A 6,579-nucleotide genomic window follows, 5' to 3' on the forward strand; every position below is an offset into this window, starting at 1 on the left:
AAGGAACATCTTTCCATTTTCTGATATCCTCTTTGATCTCTTTTTTCAGAGTACTATAATTTTCACTGTATAGATCTTTTACTTCTTCTGTTAGATTGATTCCTAAGTATTTCATCTTTTTAGATGCTATTGTGAAAGGTGTGGTTTCCCTAATTTCTCTGTCAGTCTGTTTGTTACTTGTGTACAGGAATGCTATTGACTTTTTTGAGTGTTAACTTTGTATGGAGCTATGCTACTGGATTTGGTTATTAAATCCATGAGCCTTTTGGTGGAATTTTTGGGGTCTTTCATGTAGAGTATCATGTCATCTGTGAATGATGACAGGAAATTAATTTTTTAAATGTTTTAATGGCCTAGTAAATGGACATTGCTTCTAAATCTTGCTTTTTTGGTGCACAAAATTGTTTATGTCTGTCCTTTATTGTGGATTATACCTTTCATCAGTTAAAAATAACATCTTTGTCCTGTTAATTGCTTTTGGTCTTGTGTGTGCTGTTTAATGTTTTTCTTTCATACACTTATCAGACACATATTTACCCACTCTTGTTCTTCTTACCTTTTTGAGTCACTTAGCTTTTACAAAAAGCAATATAGAGTTGAATTTTATTTCTGAAGCCAATTTGAAAATAGTGGTCTATAAATGGGCCTGATTAGCCCATTTACAATTTTCTCATAGTTTAAGTGTTGTTCTCCTGAAATTTTGCTATTTCTTTATCTTTGCTCATTTGCTCTATGATGTATGTTTTTATTCATTTATATTTAAAATTTACTTTTATTAGTCTGATATGGTAATCTTTAAAAATAATGTTATTTTAAACTTACAATTGGTTGTCTATTGATTGCTTATAAAACATTCTTTATTTTTTTAATTGTTACTTTTATTAGTACATGTTTGTAGTAATAGATCACATTCTTTGTGAGGAGTTGATACATGCACATAACACGTTTCAGTTCTTTCTTTACCCCTTTTTTTGCCTTTCCCCCTACTTCCATCTCTTCTCTTTTGCAAAAGATCTATCTCCCTATTTCCTATTATTTATATTTAATTTTGCTCTTTATGTATATTTTAGGCTTCCCATGTAAGAGAATCCATGTAATATTTAAGCTTCTGTGTTTGATTTATTTTGTATCCTGCTACATTGCTGAATTTTGTTATCAATTCTCAGAGCCAGTTGAGAAATTTTTTGGATCTTCTGTGCAGAGGATGATATTGTATGAAAATAATAAAAATCATAATTTTTTGACTTTTTCCTTTCCTATTCATATCCCTTTTATTTCTTTCCCTACATGGTTGCTCTGGCTAATGTTTTGAGTACTCTATTGAACAAGAGTGTTGATAGTGGACATTCTTGTCTTGTTTCTGGTTTTAGTGGAAAAGTTTTCAGTTCTTTTCCATTTAGTGACATTTGCAGTAGGTTTGTCATATATAGTTTTAGTCAGATTGAAATAAAGTCCTTCTGCCTATTTTCTTCAAAGATTTTACTATGAAAGGATTTTGTGAAAGGATTTTTCCTGGGTCTATTTGGATGATCATGTGATTTTTGTCCTTGCTTCTATAGTCACATACTACATCTATTCTTTTGTATATGTTCAACCATCCTTGCATGCCTGGGAGTAAGTCTACTTGGTCATGATGTGTGATCATTTTGATAATTTGTTGCATAGTGTTTGCTAATATCTTGTTAAGGAATTTGCATCTACCATGTTTACCCCAAAATAAGGCCTTACTGGAAAGTAAGCATGGGTTGCTACCACACTGATGGCCACTGCCATTCAGAAGATTTATTGGCTAGTAGTGATGTATTTTGGAGCAAGTTCTATGTGCTGCTGAGAAGAATGTCTGTTCTCTTTGGGTGAACACTCCATAGACAATGATTAAGTTCATTTGCTTGAAGGTTTGGTTCAACTCTGATATTTCTTTGTTGGATTTTTTTTCTAGTTGGTCTGTCTATTGTGACAGTGAGGTATTGAGGTTGTGTTGATGTTTATCTGATCTTTTATGTCCAGTAGTGTTTATTTTATGAAATTGGGTGCATTGTTGTTTGGTGCATATATGTTTATAATTCATATCTCTTCCTTTGAATTGTTCTCTTAACATTATGTAGTGATTTTCTTTGCCTCGTCTGATCAATCTTGGCTTGAAATCCACTTTGTCTGAAAATAGAATAGTTGTTCTGCTTATTTTCAAGCTCTTATTGCATGGGATATTTTTTCCTACCTTTTGATTTTTAGTCTATGAATTTATTTTTGGGTCAAAATGTGCTTCTTGTATACAGCACACTATTTTGATTTTGTTTCTTAATCCATTTTGTGACTTTTATTGGGGAATTGAGACCAATCACATTGAGAAGTATTGTTGGAAGGTAGTGACTTATTCTTGTCATTGCATCATTTTCCTGTTGCTGATCCCTCCTTCCTTCCCCTTCTTCTTAACTGCTGATCACACCTCATATATTATATTAGACTTTTTGGCTTTTTTGGCTCCATTGTTCTTTCAATGATATCTTTGATAAGTTGTTGGAGTGCTGGTTTGGTAGTCATAAATATATTAAGGTGATCTTTCTCACAAAAATACTTCTCCATTTCTCACAGAAATATTTCTCCATCAACTTTGAAAGATAGTTTTGCAGGATATATTTGTCTTGGGTGGAAGTTGTTTTAAGGATTTAAACACTTAAAGTCTTTCTGGCTTTTAAGATTTATGTTGAGAAGACTGCTGTAATTCTAATGGGTTTACTTTTATGAATGATTCATTTGTTTTCTCTAACAGCTTTTAAGTTTCAATCCAAGTGTGACTATGATTTGTTTTGGAGAAGTTCTTTTCTGATCATGCCTATTTGGGGTTCTACGTGTCTCAGGTATCTGTATGTTAAATTCTTTCCCTATATTTGGAAAGTTTTCTGCTATTATTTCTGTAAATAGCTTTTTATGGTATTTGTGCTGTCTTCTGATTTTTCACTACTTCCAATTATCTTAAGTTAGTCTTGTTTGTGTCATCTAGCAGACATTGGATCCATTTTTCATCTTCTCTGGTTTTTAAGCTATCTTTGATAATTGGTCTACAGTAGCAGCCCAGTCTTTTAGTTCTATCACTCTCCTCTCACATTGGGTTCTTTTGCTGCCCATTGTTTCAGTAGAATTTTCAATCTCCTGAGTTTGTTTGATACCTCTTCATGGACTCTAATTCTTTGATAAAGTTGTCACTTATGCTTTGTATCATTTTGTTTAGCTCAGCTACATTATTATTAGTGTCTCTGTAAACTCTTGATCATCTTATAATGTCCATTACTAGTTTAGTTATATCTTTATAAAGCTCATCCAGCACTTTATTAATCTGTTTTTTTATCTGCTCTGTTATCCTTTTGAATAATTGTGCTCTGTCCATGTAGATTTCCTCCCCTTCAATGCTCCATGGATCAGCTCTGTGGAAACTGGGAGATTTTGGAGACATTTTATTGCCTTGTCTACTCATGCATCTACATTTTTTTGTGTGTGCTGATGTTTGCAGGTTGTTTTTGGTGGAAGATTTTTGTTGCTAGTATACAGACTTTTTTAGTCAGAGTCTGCTTTTCAGTGATGCACTCTGGGAGGAGCTAACTACAAGTCTTTGTTGCTACCTTGAGATCAAACCACCTTTTTATTAGGGAGGGGAGGCTGCATTTTATTTGGCCCACCACCAAATTCTCTAAGAATGGGCCACAGTATTTTTAATGACACAAAGGCAACCTAGGTATTGATATACAGAGGAAATCAATTAATAGCAATGACTATGCCATATTGGCAATAGCAATATAATTGGCAACAGTAATAGCTTCAAAGATGTATTGCATTTTGAGATACCCTTAGAACTACAATTGTACCACCCTTAACTACAGAAAAGAGATTTGTACTTATAGTATAAACCCTAAGACAAATGAAACATTTACAGAGTGAAAAGTAAAGGATAAAATAAAAAAGAATAGGTGAAGAGAAAATAAAGAAAAAAGAAAAGGAAAAGAGAGAAAACCCTCAAAAGCCTCCCCAAACAACCGATGACGGAAAAAGAAAGAAAAAAAAGAGTTCAAAAGAATTGAAAAGAATTCCTCTTTCTTTTTGAATGAGTGTTTTCTTTCCAGTATCTGCAGCCTTGAAATCCAGCAAATCTCTTTAGAGCTTTTCCATGTTTTGAGGTGCACCACTGCTCCAGAGGCCTCTCTGTGCATATACCCCAGACTGTGGCAATCATCAAAGGTGTGTCTTTTCTTATGTTGGTAGATGAGGAAAGTAACCAGACCACTAATCTCTGCTGGAGGTAGGCAGCAGGAGGTTAAGCAGGTTGCTAGACTTGGTATAAGCATTTTCAGATCCAGACACTTTGGAAAGCCATACTCATCTGGCCTGGTTTCTCATCATGAAAGGTAGGGCCTGTGTCCTTCACAACTTGAGCTTAAGCTTCTCAGGTGGTCTTTGTCTAGCTCACATCTTCTCTGTGGCTGTCTCCTATAGCTGTCTCTTCCCTGTTCACTGTGGGAGGGTAACACTGAAAACTCTGAAGTGGAATTGTTCTGTAGTTGTTCTGTGGCTCAGTTTTAAACAATCTCTTTGTAAAATGAAGCCTGATTAAACAGTCCTTGATAGTATGGACAATCCATTGGATTTCTTCTCCCATTCTAGCCTGACATGTAGGAATCACTTTTGGAGTCAAGTCCAAGGCTGTATTTTATAGTTTATATGAGCTGTGGGCTTTGCTTGAGGCTAGTGCTGCTGGTCAGGTCTGCTATTTGTCTTTGAAGCTGCTGACTTTTTGGAGCTTACCATCTCTCCTGGGGGACTGGAATGGTACATGCTCAGGTTGATGGGCTGGTTAGCTCCTCTCCTGGTCAGTGCTAAGAGGAAACAAACTACATAGTGGACTTGGAATTTTTGGGTGATTGTGGCCAAGGCACAGGATTCACAGGCATGGAGTTGATTGGGGTGAACACCATGTGGGGGTGTGTTCCTCCATCCAAAACCATTCTTTACTATTCCTCAAATTTTCAAAATGAAGAATTAAACTATAACTTTGAAATCCTCTTATAGGCCAGGAAGAGGTTAATATTCTATCATTCTCTTTCATCCATCACTTTCCCATCTTTGTTAACATAAATTTAGATTTAAGATGGGTATTATTAGTAGTATTTTTACATAACATTTTTAATAGGTTTTTGACATTTGCTTTCTGTTCCTAACATATTTTTCAATAATTGTTTAATGTCATTAATATGCATAAACGTTTTTGGTGTTTATTGCCAATCCTTTGAAAGCATAATAGCTCCATTTTTATGTTGTTTATGTCTCAGTTGGTAGGAGTGTGTCTACTTTCATTTCATTTACCAAACAGCATTTGTTAATTATTATTTTAGTCCCTCTTCCTAACCAAAGAGATGTATCTAGACCTAGAGTTTACAGCAGGTTCTACCTTCTGTTCACTGGGTGCTACAGATGGAGGTCTATCTGGGGTCCAGAGCGACTACTTCAATTTCAGGTGTTCAACTTACTTCCTTTCTAGAAGTGGTGATCCATTATCAACTTGAGTCCTGCCTTCATCCCATTCCTTCTAACATGCAAGCTGGGTTATATGGTATTTACCTCACTCCCTTTTCCCTTACACTGTGCTTTCTCTTAAGAAACATCTTCCCAGTTACAATGAGGCATCACCAAAGCCTGCCCCCTCTGTCTTCTGGCTGACCAGTGCCTTTCTAGGTAGCCACTGTGGTCCTTTTGTAAAAAAAAAAAAAAAAAAAAAAAAAAATCTGCTCCTGAGGGATTGAATGTGGAAGGAAAACAATACTCCAGTTTAGAAAGCAGCACTTACATAGTAGAAGAATGTCTTTCTGATTTAATGAGCCAGGTGGCAGGCAGTGAGGACAGAATAATGAGCCTTTTTCACTTCGGACAGGTGGGCTGTCTCTAGGTCTGGTGACAAGCACAGGTGGGCAACTAATTGCTTTTAAAACTCCAGGCCCATTGACCTTACAGTTAGTGGCAAGGTTGACTTTTGGGCCCCAGTGTAAATGCTTGCACATGAAGACGTGTGTCTTTTGGTAGACAAGACTATATTTGGACCATTAGTCAGATGCCATTTTTTTTTTTTTTTTTTTTTACAGGAGCAAAATTAACCCATTTTTATTTTACTTTCAAGAACAGTAGTTACAGAGCCAGACATGGTGGTACACGCCTATAATCCCAGCACTCTGGAGGCAGAGGCAGGAGGATCATTGCGAGTTTGAGGCCAGCCTGGGCTACAAAGTGAGCTCCAGGCCAGCCTGAACTGCATAGCAAGACCCTGTCTCAAAAAGAAAAAAAAAATAGAACAGTAGTTACAGAATCTTTAAAAATATATAGATGGAGGAAAAATGTGGAGAGATAAAGAGCAGATATATAGATATATGTGTGTTCGTGTAACATATGCTCCTTTAGCGTCTTCTCTTCATTTCTCAGTATGTACATCAATAGAATCATGTGGAATAACTGCAAGTCAAACGCCATTTTATTTATTTATTTATTTTTCCATTCTTTTTTTTTATTTTAAAGATAAAAGGAGGGAAACATTAACAGACA

This window comes from Chinchilla lanigera, unplaced genomic scaffold (assembly GCF_000276665.1).
Source record: "Chinchilla lanigera isolate Chin_1 unplaced genomic scaffold, ChiLan1.0 scaffold00002, whole genome shotgun sequence".
NCBI classification, from domain to species: domain Eukaryota; kingdom Metazoa; phylum Chordata; class Mammalia; order Rodentia; family Chinchillidae; genus Chinchilla; species Chinchilla lanigera.